This window comes from Myotis yumanensis, unplaced genomic scaffold (assembly GCF_028538775.1).
Source record: "Myotis yumanensis isolate MYYU_CA2020_CCGP unplaced genomic scaffold, mMyoYum1.0.hap1 SCAF_14, whole genome shotgun sequence".
Taxonomy (NCBI): Eukaryota; Metazoa; Chordata; class Mammalia; order Chiroptera; family Vespertilionidae; genus Myotis; species Myotis yumanensis.
In genome coordinates, this window is record NW_027223765.1 from 54,680,461 (window position 1) to 54,703,542 (window position 23,082).

General features: G+C 48.2%; 1 protein-coding gene across 2 annotated transcripts in view; it reads right to left on the reverse strand.

Annotated features, from left to right (window-relative positions):
* Window positions 1–23,082, reverse strand: part of FRMD4B (FERM domain containing 4B) — a 295,154-nt gene that overhangs the window by 200,771 nt on the left and 71,301 nt on the right. For both annotated transcript variants that reach the window (XM_070390990.1, XM_070390991.1), the window contains exon 2: window positions 2,970–3,125. The gene's annotated coding sequence lies outside the window, so the exon portion shown is untranslated. The remainder of the gene's footprint in view (window positions 1–2,969; window positions 3,126–23,082) is intronic.

A 23,082-nucleotide genomic window follows, 5' to 3' on the forward strand; every position in this document is an offset into this window, starting at 1 on the left:
AGACCTGTGCACGACTGTCCGCAGTCGCCTTCTCGTAACAGTGAAAAGCTGGGAACAACTCCCCACTCCTTCCTCAGCCCAGCTCCTGGTCATGTGTAATCCTGGCAGCCTGCTGGCGAGAGATGAGATGCTGTCTCCAGCAGGTGTAAGGGAGGCTGTGCAGGTGTGAAGTGAGAGTGGGGGGTGCAGGGGTGACGTTTGAGGGTGTCGGATCCTGCAGCCCAGGCGGAGAACAGGCTCCGGGAAAACTGGCCCACGGGGCTTCCGACTGGTACTATGACGGGGCTGATGCTCAGTAGAGACACACACAGACTGACAGCCCCTCCACACTGGCTGGCAGCTGGTCGCTGCCCGGAGCCCATGCCTGCATCTCACCCCCCGTCCCCGTCCCCATGGTCCAGCAACTGAGGGGGACACACTGCCCAACACCGTGGCCGACGCCTGTTCAAATTGATCCTTGTTTGAACTGACCAGCTGTTAATATTCAGAATATTGCTCCTGGCTTCAGGAGTCTAAGTTGCTTTTTGTTTAAATATATTTTTATTGATTTCAGAGAGGAAGAGGGAGAAAGAAACACCAATGATGAGAGAGAATCATTGATCGACTACCTCCTCCACGCCACCTACTGGGAATTGAACCCACAACCCGGGCATGTACCCTGACCGGGAATCAAACCTCGACCTCCTGGTTCATAGGTCAACACTCAACCACTGGGCCACACTGGCCGGGCAGGATTCTAAGTTTTTGAGTGACCTCTTCTTGCTCTATTTCTGAATCTCTAGGGGGCACTGTGAAGGGATCGCCTACCTCAGTTACGATGTCTGTGCTCCTGAGGGCAGGTACCTGTGTGTCTCTATGATGCCTGTGCCCCTGAGGGCAGGTGCCTGTGTGTCTCTATGATGCCTGTGCCCCTGAGGGCAGGTACCTGTGTGTCTCTATGATGCCTGTGCCCCTGAGGGCAGGTGCCTGTGTGTCTCTATGATGCCTGTGCCCCTGAGGGCAGGTGCCTGTGTGTCTCTATGATGCCTGTGCCCCTGAGGGCAGGTGCCTGTGTGTCTCTATGATGCCTGTGCCCCTGAGGGCAGGTGCCTGTGTGTCTCTATGATGCCTGTGCCCCTGAGGGCAGGTGCCTGTGTGTCTCTATGATGCCTGTGCCCCTGCGGGCAGGTGCCTGTGTGTCTCTATGATGCCTGTGCCCCTGAGGGCAGGTGCCTGTGTGTCTCTATGATGCTTGTGCCCCTGAGGGCACGTGCCTGTCTGTTTCATTCGTTCTTTCACTTCCACAGTGTTTCCCAGGACGTCATGTACAACAGTTGCTGGACCAGGATCCCAGAATATCCCTGTGAAAAGGCAAACACCAGCCCGGCCTCAGGAAACTTTCAGAACCGTCGGAAGCAGGTGAAAAGAACTGAAGAGCCAGTAAGAAGTAGCTCCCAGGAGTAAAGCCTGCCATGAAGGAAGAGGCTCTGAGATGGGTCCCTGAGTGGCTAACCTCGGCCTCAGGGCGCTGTCCTCCCTGACACTCGCCTTGAATAACCAGCCGTCAGCCTGACGCAGGTGAAAAATTCCGAATGCTGCCTGCTGCGGACACATCGGCTGTCCCAGGCACGTTGACGAGAATGCCGGCAGAGGCGATACTGAGGATGATAACCTCACAGGGGCCCTTTCTGGCAGGGAGCCAGAGGAAGCCCAGCTTGAGGTTCAGGCCATGGCAGAGGTTGAGGTGCAAGGCAGAGAGAGCGCCCAGGCTGCACTGGGTCGTGTGCATGAAGCTGCAAGAGGGAAGGGCTGGGTGGGGGGTGCGGAGGGTCTGGAAGAAGGAGAGAGTGAGCCGGGGTTGAGTGAGGCTAGAGAGCATGGCCAGGGTCAGGGCCAGGGCTCACAGATAACAGTCAGGTGATCGGATTTGCACCTGACGTCCTCAATAGGTTCTTAGAAACTGACTTTACAGGAAATGGTGGTAAAGAAACCAGTTTCCCATAGGCTAATTGATAAAAGCAAGAGTTTAGTTCCTATGGAATATTTTTGGACACAGAAATATCACCAAATTTCTAAAGAAAGACCCAAACACTTCTAATACTACACACTGAAGTAAGTGTGAGCTACGCCTACATTTCAGAAAGACGACTAAAAGCAAGAGAATTCTTTTCCAATCCACTTTTTCCGGGTCAGAATCATGGGTGGCCGGAGCCTGTCCCAGGAGCTCAGGGCACCAGGCGGGACCCCCAGGGACAGGGCGCCCCTTCAGTGCAGCCCTCACTCACCCACACTCAGACCGGGACAAAGAGACACCCCAGCTAACGCTGTGTGCACAGCTCTAGGGCGTGGGAGGAACCGGAGTCCCCACAGAAAACCCACACAGATGTGGGGAGAGCGTGCACGCTCCACACAGCCCTGCCAGGACTCGACTTCGTTTCTTACCAAAGTTATAATGAAACAGCGTTGAATGAAAGGACGTTATTCGAGGATCTGCTGTAATTTAAGAAGATCCTACATTCCTTAAGTCTAAATTCTCCAGTGCTTCTCAAAGTACCTAAATCGGTAAGAGTTTGAACAAAACACAGAGCCAAGCAACCACTGGCTTTGCTCAATTGTCCACTGGACTTGAGCTGGTCAAGTGTTCAACTGCGAATCAAAAGAAAATAATGTACAAACGTGTATATAAAACACTAGAAATATAGGAAGCGGGTCCATGCACAGGATAGTAGTACATTGTTTTGCTCTTTGGGAAGAAAACTCCTTTATAAAATGTAAGTCTATATTATTCAACTTTGGGGCATTTAGCTTTTATTTGAGAGGAGGGACTAAGTGTATTTACTAATTTTCTTCCTCATTGCTAGTAACACAAACACTTTGACGGTAGATCCTACCCCACTTGACAAGTCAGTGCACACTGACACTTACACATGACAAGCCCCTCTCCCCTTCTGACGCATCCAAGTTCAGTGTTTCCAGAGACGTCCACTTACCGTGGACTTATTAGTGTTCCCGTGCCTTCCGCTGCTTTCACGGTAATAGTCTTCGGATTTTGTTTGCCATGGCGGGTGTCATCTTTTCCTTTCACACATCCTTCCTCCCGGATTGCTCATCCACGCCTGTGACACGGGGGACAGAGCGCCTTCATTCTGTGCACACAGAGGAGAGAAGGAGGAAGCTCAGGTCAGCGGCACTTCTGATTTATTCCGTGTTCCCCTGGCTGCCTACAGTTTAATCACAGTTTTAGGACTTCACCTAATTAGAGGAAATTTAGAATAGAGCTACTGCAGAATGCAGGTGAAATGGAGGCTATTTTCCTTAACAACTAAAGATCTGATACCACATTGGCTTCTCACATATGCATTTCATTGAACACACGGTGCTCGACTTCTCTCTGCAGGAGGAGACTCTGAAGCCTAAAAGTTATCTACAGTCAGTAAAACCAGGGCCAGCAAAGTGGGAGAAATAAATGAAACATCCGGTCAGAATCCCATTTCAGAATGACTCAAACCAGGGTCGCACTCCCGAATCCCGTTCTGAAAGATGTCAGTCGCAGAGGGAATGAAAGGCAGGCCATGAATACTGATGAAATTGAGTGTGCTGCACCCTAAGGAACTCAATTTATATGTATTTGTGGTTCTCCCTACAAAGGCAGAGGAAACGGCTTTCCCCCAGGAGTCTTCTAAGTCTGGAAGAGCATTTACTTCCCCCTTGTCAACTGTTTCACAGACAGCAGTGTGTCAGCACTGGGTAAGAGGAGGCAGGAGTGTGCACCTGCTCCCACTGGACAAAAGGGAGCAGAGCAGGTGTGTGCACCTGCTCCCACTGGACAAAAGGGAGCAGAGCAGGTGTGTGCACCTGCTCCCACTGGACAAGAAGGGGCAGAGCAGGTGTGTGCACCTGCTCCCACTGGACAAGAAGGGGCAGAACAGGTGTGTGCACCTGCTCCCACTAGGCCATAAGGGGCAGAACACCAGACACGAATGCACCTGCTCCCACTGGACAAGAAGGGGCAGAACAGGTGTGTGCACCTGCTCCCACTGGACAAGAAGGGGCAGAGCAGCAGACACGTGTGCACCTGCTCCCTGCCCCATCCCATTTGGCCCTCAGCTCTCCCTAGATGAGGCTGTGGACATGAGGCAAAAGATGGTGGAGGAGACACAAAGAACTCAGGATGACTGGGGCACAGCCTGTTGCCCGCTCTCTCCTTACTGGTGCCACAGGACAAGCCCATTTTAAACAGAAACTAGTGTTCAACGAGCTCAGCTACAGTGAGGGCTGGTGCAGGTCAGGGGTTTTATTGTCAGGTCATAGGCAATATTTTTCAGTATCCTTTTAGGAGGAAAGTAACTCTTAAAGCTACTAAGAAGCTAATTTTACGTTAGGTATTTTAAATTAAACATTAAAATGTTAACAAAATTAAATTTAAATACTGAAATCTAATGTTAATGAAGTGTAGTCATGGGGTGGGCAATGGTTTGGGTAGTACTAAATCAGAATGAAGACCTCTCACACCCAGTCATCCCTTTTATTCCCACGACTTGTAGATAAAGCGCTGGGCTTAGAAGGAATATAATAAAGGCATGTTGTAGTCCAAGCCTCCACTTTAGAGGTAAGATAAAGAGGCTCAGAGAGAGAGAGAGAGAAAGTGACTCACAGAAGATTACACAGGGAATATGAGCCCTGCAATGACTCAGGAGGTTTTCTGCTTCTTTGACCCACCTCTCCACAACTGCCGTCTGGTTCCTGGAGGGGTTAAGCCTTGTACGACACACCGTGTCCACATCACATGTAAACAACTAGCTAAGTCCTTTGATTCCTTAGCTGTGTTAACCAACACTGCACAGCTGATGTCAGCTGAGACCACGCGGGAGAAACACAAGCAAACATAGCTCCCGGCTGCCCAGGGAAGCTACCAGGTACTGGGCGCCCAGCCTGAGCCAGTGTCCGAGCACACTACAGAGCCGCTAGCGCTCCTGCAAACCCAAAGCATGTAGGTATCGTCGCATCTCGAAGATGAGGAAACTGAGTCAGGGAAAGACGATGCCTTATCGAAGGTTACACACAGCTAGTGAGTTATCCGATTCCACCGCCCATGCACACCGACTCCCTGCTGTGAGGAGCAGCCAACAACACAGGGCGTGTGAGTCTCTTTGAAGACCCAGAGCCCAGGACCAGAAACAGAACGGAGAGTACTTGGAAGGAGACTAAAGGAAGAGAGCATTGTGGGAGCATGTTCTACAATGATGCTGATATGTCTCAAGATCTCTGAAAATGCTAAATATGCAAATGCAATTAGAGCAGATCATATAACTTCACCCATAAAATGCTGGGGAAGATCCTTGTGATATTAGGTACCTGAGGATGAGCCACGAAGCTCAAGGTCTCAATGAGTTAGCGTGGATGAGTTATGATCACCCACTGTATCAGTTTGCTCAGCAGCCATATAACTTACCACAGACTCAGTGGCTTAAAAGACACTGATTTTCTCACAGTCTGGGAGTTCAAAATAAGGTGCTGGTGGGTTCATTTCCCTTGATCCTCTCTCCTGGGCTTGCAGATGGCTGCCCTCCTGCTGCCCCTTCACAGAGTTTTTCTCTGAGCGTGCACATCCCTGGACTTTTTTTGTGTCCAAATGTGCTCTTCTGATACGGACACCAGTCAGCTTGGACCAGGGCCCACACTAAGAGCCTCCTTTCAACTTCATCACCTTTCAAAGACCCTATCTCTCTATTGTCACATCTGAGGTACTGGAGGTTAGGACTTCAACATAGGAATGTTGGGAGAACATGATTCAGCCCAGAACACCCACAACATAACTGGTTTTGGTGCCACAGAAAATCCCAGCCCACGTCACCACCTTCAGTGCCCCAGGAAGGTGGAAGCCTTTACTGCCTGAATTCAGGAAACGAGGACTCTATGACAGGTTTTAGGCGTGTTTTTTTTAAAAAAGGAGGGAAGGGCCATAATTAAATAAACTTTTTCATAATAGTGTAAACCAGGGGTCAGTAAACTGCCTGTAAGTCAAATACAGCCTGCTGCTTGTTTTTGTAAGTAACGTCTTATTGGTACAGGGCGAGCGTCCATTCATTTATGGATTGTCTATGGTTGCTATGGAGCTGCAACTGCACAGTTGATTGTTGTGACAGAGACACAGGCTCAAAAGTATTTATTATCAAGCCCTTCACAGAGATAGTTTTCCAACTTCTGATTTAAACTGTCAATCATGGTTCTTTTATTGTAGGATTTCTTAGGGTCTTGAAAATATACATTTTCAAACTTCAAGGGGAAGACATATAGTAAACTTGCATCTCACATGGGAAGGAGTTTCTAAAGTCAGCTCAAACGGAAACTGTGTGTGGTCAGAATTAACACTGATATCCCCTAGGGCCCTGGTCGGCAAACTGCGGCTCGTGAGCCACATGCGGCTCTTTGGCCCCTTGAGTGTGGCTCTTCCACAAAATACCACGTGCGGGCGCGCATGTACAGTGCAATTGAAACTTCGTGGCCCATGCACAGAAGTCGGTATTTTGTGGAAGAGCCACACTCAAGGGGCCGAAGAGCCGCATGTGGCTTGCGAGCCGCAGTTTGCCGACCACTGCCCCAGGGAAAGTGCCCGGTGCAGCCCACCACCCCGGCATCATCCACGGCCACTTTCCCCTCCACAGTTACAACGTAACATTTTCCTTGAGCAATTCTATGAAACAACTGGCCTTATGGGCCACGTGCATAAAAAGACGCATTTGTTAAAATAACAGAATCACTCTGGACATGGTAAGATGCTTGAAGAAATTGTGATAAAGCAGGGAATGAGAGACTCAGGGAAGCATCGCACACTAACTTCCTGAATTCACTGAAGTTAAATTTGCTCTTGAGAACATGGTGGCCAGCAGGACCAGGGTGAGGGTGAGAATGTGAGTGAGGGGTGAGTGTGGATGTGCGTATGTGCATGTGTATCTGCATGTGTGTGGGTGTGTGTGTCAGATCGGGCACCAGAGTCTCAGGGGCAGGAGGTGTGGGCTCTCATGACCCGGGTGCCGCAGCTACTCCCCCACACAGCTCCAGCTTGGAGACCCACCATCTTGAAAGTCTTACAAGGTCCTAGGGAGAGACTGCAGGAGCGGCAGCAGCTAGGCGCCCAGCCTCACCACCACCTGGACTCGTGCCCAAACTCACGCGCACCCTGGCCTAGATCCTGCACCGGCCCAGGACTCATCCCAGACCCCGGGCACCCTCCAAGGACACCGCCCTCCAAGGGCACCTGGCCCAGACACAGGTGACTGCCACTGACACAGCAGGACTCTCGCCCCTGCTGTGGACTCACCCACCACCACCGCCACTGAGCTGCCACCGCTGCCCCAGAGCCCAGCTGCTCGACTCCATGCCAGGCTCAGGGCAGGACCCGCGCTGAAGGCCGGGAGGTGGGTGTGGCCTCCCCTGCCCTGGACCTACTAGAACCCAGGACCTGAGGAGACTGAAGAGGCTGTGGATCTGTGGGAACTCGTGCTGGTGAGCAGAAAATGGACTGGGCAGTTGGACCGGGGAAGAGGATCAGCCCTGCCCACCTGAACACAGGGGAGGTCCCCTCTTTCTTGGCAAAACAGCTGCTTCTGATCCGACCAGCAGTGACTGAGGTAAGGGAAAGAGCCCAGGGTAAGAAATCTGTGTCCCTGCAGGTAACAGAGAGGAGGTGCCAACAAGCCAGGCAGGGCTGGGCATTGGGAGGAGAGGGCGTGCCCAGCCTCCCCTCCTACAAGCTACTCCCAACACTAGTCTGATCAAACCATCCCAGCCAAGACCAGGACACCCCTGCAGAGCCCAGCTCCGTGGGGGAGAGAACAGCTCAGAACAGAAATTCAAGGTGTGAGACTCAAAGCAGGCCCTGCCCGCTGGAATAGTAGGGGCTTCAACTATCGGGCCTTAATCAGGCTGCCCAGGGCCAGAAAAGGATAATGACTCACACTGATCTGCACCAGAGAAGCTCTCAGGAGGCCCAGGATAGACACACGAAGGGACCAGATTCAACATCAGAGCAAAATCCAGCGAGCTCCACAAATACCAGACCCAAAGGCTTTTTAGTGTGTGAGTGTGTGTGAGTGGATTTTGTTTTTGTCTTTTGTGGTCTGTTTGTTTTTCCCCCCTTTTTTCTTTCTTCTCTTTTTTCTTGCATATTTCTAATTTCTCTTTCCTTTGATTCTATTTTTGTCTCTTTTTATTGTTATTATTAATTTTTCTCATTTTATTTTTCTCTTCTCCTCTTTTCTTTTTCTGCTTAACTTTTCCCATCTATATCCTAACATGTTCACTGTTGCTATATTTTAAATTCATTATTATTATTTCATTTATTTTCTGTTTCCTTTTCTTTTTCATTTCCATACTAGTTCTTTTAGCTTCCTTCTTATTCCCATATTGCCATTTTTCTCCCTCTTCTTCTTTCTCCATCTTTTTTTATATTACCTCTAAGTCTTTGGTGTCATGTCTTTTAGTATTCTTTTAATTTTTTCTTTGATTTGCTTTCTCTTCTTTTTCCTTCTTAGTCTTTCCTGTGTTGCCTTGTATAGCTTGATTTTTGTAGTGATTTTGGTTTGGTACTAGTATGTCTTGTTCAGTTCTGTCAGCACCGTATAACAGCTGGCATGAAGAGGTTGGGGCTAAGCATCACTGTCAGCAAGTCAGAGGGGAGATCCCTCGCATGAAAGGGACATCAATAGTCAAGTCACAGTTACAACAGGAGAGCCCAAATAACGCACACAAGGGGCACTCCTAGAGCATCCAGCTCAGGAGATCAAAGAGACTGTACCACTAAACCCGCAAGACACCTTCTACATAAGGCCATCCCACAAAGACTGGGAGACATAACAATTCTATCTAATACATGAAATCAAATACAAAGAGATAGCTAAAACGGGGAGACAAAGAAACAACCCCCCATGAAAGAAAAGGAGGAGTCTCCAGAAAAAGAACTAAATGAAGTGGAGGCAAGCAACCTACCAGACATAGAATTCTTAGGAATGGTTATAAATATGATTAAGGAACTTAATGCAAAGTAGAAGAGTATGAGAAAGGCAATAGAAACCATGAACAAGAACCAGGTTGGAATGAAGAATATCTGACATCAAGAACATACTGGAAGGGATTAAAAGTAGATTGGATGAAGCAGAGGATCGAATCAGTGATTTGGAAGACAAGATAGAAATAAAACCCAATTAGAGTAGCAAATAGAAAAAATAATTAAAAAGAAGGATGGAGTTTAAGGGAGCTCTGGGATAACACCAAAAGTAACAGCATCCACATCATAGGAATACAAGAAGGGGAAGAATGGGAGTAAGGAACAGAGAAACTGTTTGAAGAAATAATGACAAAAAACTTCTCCAAGGAAAGAGTCACACAAGTTCAGGAGGCACAGAAAGTAACAATCAAGATGAACTCAAAGGACTCACACCTAGACACACCATAATTAAAATGGCAAACATTAAAGACAAAGAAAGAATCTTAAAGGCAGCAAGAGAGAGACAGAAAATTACCTACAAAGGAGTACTCATTAGAATGTTAGCTGACTTCTCAATAGAAACACTTTAGGCCAGAAGGGAATGGCATGAAGTATTCAAAGTAATGAAAAGCAAAGGACTGAATCCAAGACTGCCATATCCAACAAGACTGTCATTTAAAATTGATGGTGAAATAAAAAGCTTTCCAGAAAAGAAAAGGTTAAAGTAGTACATTACCACCAAACCAGCAATGCAAGAAATGTTAAAGGGATTGCTTTAAGAAGAAGAAAAGGAGAGAGATGATCTTGGCATAAAGAAAATGAAAATGGCAATAGACAAATATCAATAATTTCCTTAAATGTAAATGGATGAAATGCTCCAACCAAAAGACATAAGGTGACTGAATGGATAAGAAAACATGACCCATATATATGCTGTCTACAAGAGACCCACCTCAGAGCAAAAGACACATGCAGACTGAGAGTGAAGGGATGGAAAAAGATATACCACACAAATGGAAAGGGAAAAAAAAGCTGGGGTAGGAATACTCAAATCTGACAAAATAGACTTCAAAACAAAGGCCATAACAAGGGACAAAGAAAGCCACTACATAATAATAAAGGGAATGATTCAACAAGAAAATATAACCTTCGTAAACACATATGCACCCCACACAGGAGCACATAAATATATAAAAAAACTTCTAGAGGACTTTAAGGGAGAGATAGATAACAATAGAGTCATAGTAGGGGACTTTCACACCCCATTAACATCACTGAATAGATTTTCCAGACAAAAAAATCAACAAGGAACAGAGGCCTTAAATGACACACTAGATCACATGGTTCTAACTCATATTTACAGAACATTTCACCCCAAAGCAACAGAATATATATTCTTCTCAAGTGCACATGGAACATTCTCAAAGACAGACCACATGTTAGGGCACAAAACAAGTCTATACAAATTCAAGAACATTGATATAATACCAAGCATCTTCTCAGATCACAATGGCATGAAGTTAGAAATCAATTACAATAAAAAACCCCTCAAAAACACTCAAATACATGGAGGCTAAATAACATGTTATTAAACAATGAATGGGTTACCAATGAGATCAAGCAAGAAAATAACAACTTCCTGGAAACAAATGAAAATGAACACACAATCACTCAAAACCTATGGGACGCAGCAAAAGTAGTCCTGAGAGGGAAGTTCATAGCATTACAGGCCTACATTAAGAAACAAGAACAAACACTAATAAATTATATAACCCTACAACTAAATAAATTGGAAAGAGAACAGCAAGAAAAGCCTAGAGTAAGTAGAAGGAAGGAAATAGTAAAGATCAGAGTGGAGATAAATGACAAATACTGAAAAAAAAATACAAAAGATCAATGAATCCAAGAGTTGCTTCATTGAAAAGATAGAAAAGATTGACAAACCCTTAGCCAGACTCATAAAAAAACAGAGAGAACCCAAATAAATAAAATAAAAAATGAAAGAGACAATATAACAACAGACACCACAGAAATACAAAGGATTGTAAGCAAATACTATAAACAAGTATATGACAAACTAGACAACCTGGGCAAAATGGACAAGTTCCTAGAAACATACAATTTTCCAAAACTCAGTTAGGAAGAATCAGAAAACCTGAATAGGTCAATAACAACTGAGGAAATTGAAGCAGTAATTAAAACACTCCCAGCAAACAAAAGTCTTGGACCAGATGGATTTACAGGATAATTATATCAAACATTCAAAGAAAAACTAACAACTATTCTCTTCAAACTATTCAAAATATTTCAAGAAGAAGGAACACTTCCAAGCTCTTTTTACAAAGCCAGCATTATCCTAACTCCAAAACCAGATAAAGACACTACAAAGAAAGAAACTACAGGCCAATATCCCTGATGCACACAGATGCTAAAATCCTCAACAGAATATTAGCAAATCAGATCCAGCAATATATTAAAAATATCATATACCAAAATCAAGTTTGTTTTATTCCAGGAGCTGCCCCCAGTGGTCAGTGTGCTCCAACAGGGAAGCACCCCTTAGCTAGAAGCCCTGAGCTGGGCTCATGGCTGGTGAGCGCAGCAGTAGTGACAGGAGCCTCTCCTGCCTCCACGGCAGTCGGAATCCCCCGAAGGCTCCCGGACTGGGAGAGGGCACAGTCTGGGCTGAGAGAACCCCTCCCCCAAGTGCACGAATTTTGTGCACCAGACTTCCAGTATTGCTCATAATAGCCCAAAGCTAGAAACAACCCAAGTGTCCATCGACGGATGAGTGGATAAATCAAATGTGGTATATACATAAAATGAAATAGTATTCATTCTTACGGAAATTCAGATACGTGCTACAATGTGAATAAATCTTGAAAACATAATGTTAAGTGGACTAAGCCAGCCACGAAAGGACAAATGTTGAATGAGTACCTAGAGTGCTACATTCACAGAGACAGAAAATGCTTGAGCTCATTGGGAGTGGGGGCGGGGGCCTGAGGAATGGGAAGTTACTGTTTAATGAGCATAGAGCTTCGGTTTGGGGATGAAAAGGGTGGTGGTGATGGTTGCACAACATGGTGAATGTACTTAATGCCTCTGAATGGTAAATTTAAAAATAGCTGAATTGGTAAATTTTATGTTATTTATATTTTACAATAGAAATGTTCAAAAAAAAGAGTGTAGAAGTATAATTGCAGTGGTGGTTAATGGGAAGGACTGAAATGTTTTTTGTTTTTGTAAATATATATATTTTTTATTATTGACAGTATTATAGATGTCTCTCATTCCCCCCTCCTTAACTAGCCTCTGCCCAACCCCTACTATCCCCAACCCCAGGTCTTCACCACCCTATTGTCAGTGTCCATGGGCTATGCATATCTCTCTATATAAAAACCTAAGCAACTGCTGCAACTGAACAACTGGAACAACTGGTTGACCAGTCGCGATGATGCGCTCTGACCACCAGGGGCAGAAACTCAAAGCAGAAGCTGCCCCCTGGTGGTCAGAGCGCTCCCACAGCCAACCTCCCACTGCCAGCCAACCTCCCGCATCCCCCCCTCCCCCCGCACCATCTGGCCTCCCTGATCAGCCCCAATGGGGGGGTCAGCCAGCCAACCTCCTGGGGTCCCTATCCCTGGCCGGCTGGCCCCGATAGGGCCAGGCCGAGGGACCCCACCCGTGCACGAATTTGTGCACTGGGCTTCTAGTAAGTATATATAAAAGGCTAAGTGTTCAATTGTCCCACTGTCCGACTGTCCAGTACCTATGATGCACACTGACCACCAGGGGGCAGATGCTCAATGCAGGAGCTGCTGAGCTGCAATGACTTGGCAGTGGCGGTTCTTGGGTGACGCATCCTGGAACCAGAGAGGAGGGAGCCTGATTCCTCATGGGGCCACGCAACTCCACCTTTGGCCGTGGGTTATGTTGCTGGGGCACTGTCGCCTCGAATCTGGTTTACTGCACTCTTGCATTTGTGTTTCACACCCTGTACGACAGCAACTTTGCAGAGAGCCCTCTCGCACTCCAGGACTCCTCGGGGGATGTCAGAGAGCCGGTTTCAGCCTGGTCCCCACAGGCCAGGCCGAGGGACTCCACCTGCTGGAGGGGCCCCACTCACTACACAGGCACCCTTCGAGCCGCGGTGCTGCCCCAGGTACGGCCAGCCCGGGAGTGACCGCGGGAGGTTGGCTCCAGGGTGTGTGCACCTGTCTTTCCCAGTCTCACCCTGCCAGCCACCATCCGGGGCCACCTGCATGAGTCCCTACACCAGAGCCAACGCCTTGAGCCAAAAGACCCAGGCGCTGCCCCAGGAATTCTAATTAATTTCCTTCCAATGTGCATGAATCCGTGCACTGGGCCACTAGTAAGTATGTAAGTGCTTTGGTTTCTCTCTCCTCATCCGACTTAAATTGTTTAGTCAGTTGATAATGCCTCATTCTGCTAAAAGACTGAGCAGCTGACAAACGCCTGGCTAGCTTAGTGAGTTTCATGACTTGGGAGACGCGGGGAGCAGCAAGGGGAACGGTGGTTCCGGGAAGAACCTGGCAATGGAGAAATGAAGCAAAAAGTGGTCCCAGCCTCCTGAGTTAAAGCAGCACCGGCAGGGATGCAGGGTCCTCGCACCAGCCACCTGCCCGGGCTCAGCCCTGTCCACTCACCTCCGTCCACTCTGTACATGGCAGCGACATACAAAGGATAATGTGACCCCCTCCGTTCATGTGCCCATCACTCAAAATGAACAAACGTTGTTTTCGTGTTTATCTCACATTCGTGTGTGTGTATCCAAAACCATGGGCCCTATAGTCCGTGGTTCTTACACGTTGTATGCAGTGCATCGTCTATGTATTACATTGGCCTCAGCATGGTCTATGCAATCCGACTCCACTCGGATCTAGATTGCTGTCCAGTGCTCTACACATGATCCCCTCACAGTGTAACTGTCTGCTTTGGGGCTGATGGCTGTGTGGGTGGTGTCCAATGTGGGTCCAACAGAGGGCGCTCTAGTGCACACCTTCACATGCTCTCCGCACCCAGGGCTCTGCAGCCAGCTGTGGAGGTTGCCGGGCAAGGCCTGCTCACTGTGAGGCAGCAGTGCACTTGTGGATGTGCAGGACCCTCCTGGGGGGTCGCTCCTGGCAGTCCAGCTCACTAAGGGGCAGTTGGAAATGGGTGAGAGTGTTTTGGGGAGTTGGGGTGGGGTGAGGCAGAAAGGCAAAGTTTTCCACAGTGCAAGCAAGTCCTGAATGCAAAAGCTGTCCCCCCCAACATAGCAAAAGTCCCTCCTTTGAGGAACACTGCTGATCAGTGCCTTCGACAAAACCTCCGTGTCCTACAATGTGTGTGCTCAAGTCTCACGAGGCATGGCCACCTGCTCTGCAAAGCGCCTGCTGACCTGGCTCCCTCGCCGAGCCTCCCGTCAGCCTCTTGAATTTCTGCTACTCAGACAGGCATAAAGCGCTACCTGTGACTTTAACCTCGCACTTCCTGATTTATTAGTGATGGGGAAGCGTTTCGTATTGATTGTTACTGCTCACTCACGTCTCCTCTCAGGAAAGTGCCTGGTCACGGCTGCCGTTTTCCACTGGGCAGTTTGGCGTTTCCTTTGATGAGTAGGAGGTCCCTAGAGACCTAGAAATGCAGCTCTTGTTAGTCATCGGGGCTACAAATACCTCCTATCAGCTTGCTGCTTGCCTTTTAAATGTTATGGTGCTGTTTGGCGTAGAAGTTACACATTCTGGTACAGTAAAGTCGCCCACCTTGTCGCTCCTGAGTGTAATTGTTGTGTCTCTGGATTATAAAACCTCCTCCATCCTCAGAGCACAAAGATACCCTCTTTCGTTCCTCCCTCGAGGTTCACAGCTTTTGCATTTTAAAACGTACTCTAAGTTTCTGCATAATTTTGGGTGCTGGGCTGAGATACCAGCCCCTCCTGAGCAGCTCCCTGCGGCCTGTCGCCCTGAGGGACTCAGACTCCTCGCTGTGGATGAGACGGCAGGTGGCCGCCCGTCTTCCTCCGGAACCTTGTCTGGCATCTTCTGTCAGTCGTGGGGCTTCACCCCCACCGGCTTTCCATGTGAACCACAAACTCATCAAGCAAATCCCACCTCACAACTCCTGTCTGTGTTGCTTCCTCTTCGAGAAGCTTGCTCCCCAGACACGCGCACACGGCTGGCTCCTTCCTGCCACGAGGGCCCGGAGCACACGCCGTCGCCCGCAGAGAGGAGCCCCCAGTCACTCATAATGCCGTGCCTCCTGATTTCCTCACAGCACTTGTCGCCGTTCACAATGATCTTGTTTCTGTCCCGTTGGCGTTTCCCCATAATGCACCACCCCCTTCAAGCCCAGGGACCCCGCTGGTTTGTTCTCTCGGCCCTCAGCACCTCCAACAGGTCCCGCACACACTAGGTGTTCAATGAATATCTGCTGAATAAATGAGTGAGCGAATCAATGAATGAACGTGGATCTCCCTGAATCCCTGGCTGTTCTTTATGTCCTCTTAGATCAACAAAGGAGTCCCTCCCCCCCCCCCCCCTACTAGCGAATAAATAATGTTAGGCAGACCTTTCCCATATCTCCAAGAAACCCCGCAGGAATACCACAAAAGAATTCTGAACACGCCTTCTGCAGAGCCAGGGTTCTAGTTACTCAGAATCTCCCTCTTCACCCAGTGTCTGCTCCCAAAGGATAGCCATTACGTTTCTTTGCATGGAGCCAGAAACTTTAATCCACTTACATCCTCTCTCTCTCTTTCTCTTCTCTCTCTCTCTCTCTCTCTCTCTCTCTCTCTCTCTCTCTCTCTCCTATTTATCATCTATCATCTATCTATCATCTATCACACATAAGACAATTTGAATGATTCAGTAGAAGAAGTTTTATTCTTATTGGCAGACTATTTTTTCCAATGGGTCAGAGTGTGCTAAGAAGGCAGATCCCCACTCCCACCTCTAGAAGCTCTGATTCCAGAAACCCGAGCTCGCCCAGGCATCTTCATTTGCAGCACGCACTAGTCCTAGGTGGTTTTGATGCAGGTGGTCCCAAAGCCATCCTTTGAGAAGTTCCCACCCGGGTAAAAGCCTTTTAACGCCACCCTCAGTGAGAGCACGCAGCCCCTGTAACACCAGGGGCAGGTGGAGCCACGTGTGCGCATGGTGACAAGCTAAGTCGCGTCCCTTTGCTAAAAAAAAAAGTGTAGCAGATCCTTGCCTTCAGTGGGACCCCAAGAATCTGACATGCTTATGAAGCCACATAAACAATTAGGGAAAGAGCTCAAAACCGGTGGTGAGGAGGCCTGGGGTCCCGACTCCGCACTGCCCGCACCTCAGGGGCTGCGTGTGCAAGTGAGACGTGGACAGGTGACTCGCAAGCCCCTCCCTGCTCTAGCATCTCCCCGGGAACCTCGGACCTCAGGGTTTCTTTGTGATTGAGCTATGGCTGCTTTTCATCTGGGCCTTCTAAATGCCTAGGATGAGCTTGCATTATGTTTATAATGGAAAAGAAGCAAATCCAAAACATCTTAAAATACTTTTCTCGCTGTTACTCACACAGGCTTTGCACAAGCGGAGGCGATTCTGCCCCAGCCCAGCGCTAAGCTCTCCCGGAACCCGGGGCCCAGCAAATAAATCCCCACGCACCTCCGTCTGAGCCACTCGCGCAGCCTTAGCTGTTACGGCAAATTCACAACGTGCTTCGCTAGGCGCATTGCATCTGCGACTCTAAACAACTGGTAAACGTGCAGCTAAACAGCTCAAAGGCCCACTCGGCCCACCCCACACGGCATGGAGACATGCGCACTGCTGAAATGTTAGTAAGGCTGCGTGGTTTCTTCAGACTCTGGCTCTACATTTCTGACAACTAATTCCTCAGCCATAAATAACAAACACAGGCCGCCTTCCAAACGTCTCCCAGAAAAGTAAACTCGCCGGACCCCGCCGCCCTCCCTCCCCCCCCACTCGCCCGCATCCCTGGCAGTGGCAGTGCGCATGCGTCCAGCTGACAGCCAGCGGGACCAGCGGCCGGGCTGGGACGGGGTCGCTGACGGCGCCTGCGAGGGGGGCTCTGCGGGAGCAGCTGCGGGAAGACCTTGACCTTGACGTTGACGTGGCAGCACCCACTTGCTAGCGGCCTGGGGAACCGCTGGAAGGAGAGGACGGCCTCTTAACAGCTGCAGCTCCGGTCACAGGATGTTCACAAACAGGATCCCAGCCCTCGGGGCAGCTGGTCAGGGCTGTAACCGCAGCAAAGGGTGCAGACATCCCACCACCACAGCACTGCTGGTTGCTCAGACCATAGGACTATGCATTCTTTCCCCTCGTCACTCCCCCCACCCGTCACCCAGACAGCACCGCCTAAAGCAGTGGTTCTCAACCTTCCTAATGCCGCGACCCTTCAATACAATTCCTCATGTTGTGGTGACCCCCAACCATAAAATTATTTTCGTTGCTACTTCATAACTGTAATTTTGCTACTGTTATGAATCGGAATGTAAATATCTGATACGCAGGATGTATTTTCATTGTCACAAATTGAACATAATTAAAGCATAGTGATTAATCACAAAAACAATATGTAATTATATATGTGTTTTCTGATGGTCTTAGGCGACCCCTGTGAAAGGGTCGTTTGACCCCCCAAAGGGGTTGCGACCCACAGATTGAGAACCGCTGGCCTAAAGGGTCCTCTCCGCCGGCCGTGCCTCCGTCCCAGCCCAGGCCACTGGCCCTTTCCTGGAGACCCTGCACCGCCTCCTCCCTAACTCCCGCCCGGCCCTGCGACAACCCGTCCTCACATGGTGGCCACTTGTAGTGGGAAATCTGCAGTTTCCTCCCTGCTGAAGGCTCACTGTCTTCTGATTTTCATGGACTAAACTCCACTCCCTCTCCGCCTCTCAAACCTTATGCTGTGACCGGCTTCCCTCACTCCACAGCTTCTTCCCTTCCTTCCTTCGCAAGTCCAGTCTCCCTCGCTGTCCCCACTGCCCACATCAGGGTTTCTGCGGGCTGTCACACGGAGGCTCCAGCGCACGGTCCAGGTCCACACGGACCCTTCCCAACCCCTGGATCCTAAGCAGTAGCAACCTGCCTCTGCGGCCTTCTCCACACCCGCGTACCCTGGATAACCTGGAATGGCATTGCTTATTTAACTGCCCCCCCCCCCCCCCCCCCCCCCCCGCGCCACACACACACTCGGTTGGTTGTAAGCTCCATGAGGAGGGAGGTCATACTGGTCCTGTTCTCTGCTAAATTCTCAGACCCTGGGATAAGGCACACAGTAGGTAATCAGTGGCCTTTGGTCCAATGAAAGCCAGTTTTAGACGAAATCAGGACCCAATTTGCCAGTGTTCTGTCCACTCTGACTGAAACTCATCTTCTTTGCCCGGAAGACAAGTTGTTAATCTGCAGAGGAGACCTCGCTCTCTGTGAATATCCTTACTGTTACCCCACAACTAGGCTGGAGTCTCCGAGGGGGAGCTGCTCTGCAGTCAGAAGAATCTCGGGAGATGTCAAATGAATCTGCAGCTCACTGCCAAGCAGAGTGACGGGCGCAGTGTGTCGTGACTTGGGGAACAACTGTGTAGGTTGTCAGTGATGGAAGTGAAGGGCTTGGAGTGTGAGTGGGTTGATCAGTATGTCACATGGACGAAGGCAGGTGAATGTTTCTAAAGTGCTAAGGAAATCCGGTAGGACCTGCTGCGCTGTAACAGGCATTCACTACGGGGGAAGCTCATGTAAGGCCCAGATTCATGCGAGGCCCAGATAACAGGACCAACTAACTGAAATTACAAATGGGCCTCATCTCCATGGACTTGCAGAGTGAACTACAGAGCGGTAGTGACAGCCAATTGTATGCACAGTATCTACTTTATAAATCACTTTATATATTCAAATAGAGGCCCAGTGCATGAAATTCATGCACTGGTACAGTCCCTAGCCGCTGCCAGCTGCAGGCCTGGGCCTCCCTCCCTTCCCCTGGCCAGCTCTGCCCCCTGGTTGAACTCCTGGACGACCTCCCAGTGGAGGGAACAATATGCATACTATGCTTTTATTACATAGGACATTTCTTTGGTTTCTCAGGGCAATCCTAAGAGGTTTTACACCTCATAATCCCACCATAAGTAAATACTGAAACTTGATTTGGAATCAATATCTTAGAAGATCAGTTCCTAGAGATGCTAAAACCAACAAGAGAGCCTGCAAAAGGCATTTCAAAAGTCAACTTGCTTGAGCTATAATTTTCATACAATAAAATGTTCCCCTTCAGTTCATGGGAATTTGACAAATGGATACACTCCTGTACCTACCACCATAATCAAGATTTAGAATAATTCTATCACTTGAAAGTTCCTTCAAGTCCCTTTGCACTTTATCCGCCCCTCAGCTCCTGCCTTTGCCTAGGCTGCCTTCTGTCACCAGATATCAGTGTGCGTTACTAGAATTTCATGTAAATTGAATCATACAGGCTGAACTCTTTTTGCATCTAGCTCCCTTTGCTCTGCATTATATTTTCGAGATACAGCAATATTGTGCATATAGTGGTAGTTGGCTCTATTTTATTGTTTTATTTTATGGCTATACCCCAATTTGCTTATCCATTCATCTGCTGATGAATATTTAAATTACTTTCAGTTTGGGGTTATCATGAATGCAGCTGCATGACTACTCCAGTACAAGTCTTTGTATGGACATATATTTTCATTTCTCTTCTGTAAGTACCTTGGAGTAGAATGGGTGGGTCCGATGATAAGGGTATTTTAAATTTTATAAAAACTGAAACTGTGTTCCAAAGTGGTTTTGCCAGTTTGTATTCTCACCAGCAGTGCATGAGAGTTCCAGTTGCTCTATGTCCTCACCAGCACTTGGTATTGTCAGTATTTTAATTTTAGCCCTTTTAATGAGAATGAGGTGGTATCCCATTGTGGCTTGAAATTGCATCTCCTTGATGCTAATAATGTTGAGCATGTTTTTACATGCTTATTGCTCATTTGTATAACTTCTACAACGGGCAATTGAGACAAGAGATATAAGTAATTTCATTTCTCATGTACAAGAACTTGTTTTATTTTAGAAACAATCTAGAAAAAAATGTAACCTGGAAAAGGATTTATAAAATATTCAGACTATAAAGATCAAACATATTTAGAGGCTAAACTAAAAACAATGCAAACAATAGTATGGCAAAAAAATATCCACACTTTATTAGCTTTGTGTCCTTACTATACGTTCATTTAATGCTCTAAGAAACGAGGGGCCTGAATTTGCAAGAAGGGGCTGGTATTGAATTAACCTGACTTCAGCAAAGAAGGAAAAAATGTTGCTTTATTCAATTCCAATTACTCCCTCTTCCCCAGACCTCATTTTATAGACCATGGACTCAATTATTCACAGTATCTTTTTATATCTAGTCGTAAAGCTGTAGGGTGAATCATTACAAAATTAATATTCAGCAGGCTTTATATAACTCGACTTAATGCGATGTATCACTTGGATTTTTATCACCCCCCGGCTTCTCAAGATCTATAAATGCAACCGTCTTAATAAAGCACCGTGAGCTCTAGCTCTAACATTGCCTTCACACCCTCAACACCACAAAACCTCTACATTTAGACGAGAGAGCCAGACGGACACGGATGACAGACATGTTTTATACTAAAAGGTCAGACTCTGCACAGACTCCCAGGGTGACAGCCGATTCTGTGTCCTAACACCTTTGTTTTGAGGAACTTTGTTTTGTCACAAAAGGAGCTTCTGCTCCCTGGCACTCACAGGAGCCTCTCAGAATTTTATGCCCCAAAGAGTGTCTGACTCTTAAATAACCAGAACCTCCCAGAGGAAAAAGGCTGACGAATGCCTCTCCTAGGGACTACCTCTACCTCCCACTCAAATCAGTGTAATAATTTCCAACCTAGATGGAATCTTACAGACATGTCGGTCCAATGACTACATTTTACAGAAAAGAAAGCCAAGGCCCACACAAGTGAAACTCCCAGCCTGAGTCAGACAAGCAGAAAAGCTACGTGCTGACTTCAGATCTTCTGACTCCGCAATCTTAATCCCGTGACTTTTCTTTAAGACATTATTTTTTTTCTGATTTCAATACTTATACAGCGTAGACGTAGAAATGCTAGAATACTCAGAAATACACAAGGAAAAATATTGTTAAATCCCCTCTAATTCCTAGACTCTGAGCTAGTTGCCCTCGAAAAGTGGGTGGGGCAGAGTGACAGGGCAGCTCCGAGTGCTGCTTTGCAGGCTCAGGTGTGCTCCTGTGCTTGACCAGGTTGTGACCGTGGGAAGTTCCTAAGCCTCCCTCAGCCCTGGTCCTCTTGTCAGTAAAATGGGAGTGAGGGGGGCACGTATTCTCAAGGTGGTGATGAGAACGAGGTGCAGTGGAATTTGCAAAACTTTTCACACAGTGCATGGCAGGGAGCAGCCACCCAATAAACATTCCCTGTCGTGATTACATCCTTCCAGACAATCATCTATGTTTTCTATTCTTAAAAAAAGCAAACTAGTTCTGTGGCTTTTCCATCCAATAGTGCCCGTGCCATGAAATGTCATTCCCGGTGGCCGTTTCACGGGGCCGCACTCTGGAGAGCCACGTTCTGGGGTTCTCACCACTAAGAAGACATCGACACAGTCCAGCAAGTGTCTTGGCGTTTTGGATAACGACCCGGAAAGGCTGAACAGCCCTCTGCCCCCATGACCTATGACAACTCCTACTGGAGCTTCAGAAAGAATACGGCTTCTGGCAAAGTCCCGCAAATCTCACCCCGTTCAGAACTTTGCCACCTCTCTGTTGCCAGGAACCACAGCGTCTCCAGTGACCCTTACGGAGCAGGGTTGTCTCAGAGAATGGTTCGCCATGTCATCACGACAGGTGGTGACTGCCTAACACAGGGAAGGCTTTCGAGAATAAAAACTGCCCTGCCCGCCTGGTGTGGCTCAGTGGTTAAGCATCGACCTATGAACTAGGAGGTCACGGTTCAATTCCTGGTCAGGGCACCTGCCCGGATTGTGGGGTTGATCCCAAGTGGGGGGCGTGCGGGAGGCAACAGATCAATGATTCTCTGTCATCATTGATGTTTCTCTCTCTCTCTCCCTCTCCCTTCCTCTCTCTGAAATCAAATCCTATATAATGAGAGGAATATGCTAATTAGCCATTATGCCCTGAGGTGTAACGACCAAGCGCATCACGACCAGATCACGGATCAGCAGGAGGGTGGGCCAGCGAGGTACAAGCGGACTGTGAGAGCTACAGGAGAGGGCAGGGCAGCAAGCTATGAGGGGAGAGGGAGAAGGGAGGAGGCCGGAGAGAGCTACAGGAGGGCAGCAGCAACCAAATGGCGCACGGATTCGTGCACAAGGCTAATAGTAAACATATAAAAATTAAACACATACATGCACACACACACAAAAACTGTCCTACTGTGATCTCTTCTTCCTACCCTGCACACACACACACACACACACACACAGCACATATGTTGGCGTGGCGATGGTCAGTGGCTGAAGGGGGAAGCCACAGGAAGCGCTGTGATAAGGTGTGTGCAGCTGCACCAGGATCAGGGGAAGCACACTGTGATTGATTAGCAATGTCTGCCATGGAAGATGGCATCAGCGGTGTGGTAGGTGTGCCATGCTGTCCTTTCTGATCTGTTTAATGTCCTCAGTTTTACAGACATGAAAACTAAGGTTCACGACAATGAGCAGCCTGGCTCGTCCACGGTGGCAGAGGGAGTGGGTGGCCATGCCGGGGCAGTGACCCCCTCAGGGCTCCTCTCTCCAGCCGGCCAGCCTTTCTTCTCTGGTGCCCAGATGGCTCCCTGTCTTATAACCATCCTGGCACGTTATGACCCAGTAAGACAGTTCCATGAAAAAGTAATGCCAAGAAACTGTAAAAACCCGCTAGCCCCAGGAGTGTACCACGGCCCTGGCCCAGCCAGCACACAGCGGCCATGGGAATTCACATTCCATTTAACACAGTGGTTCTGTCATGGCCGGTAGAGCCAGCGCAACGCGCACAAACAGAGACCAGAAGGAAGGAGAGATTTTTCCTCCAGATGCTAACACAGATGCATTTCTTCTTTGCATATGGAGCCTAAATAAATA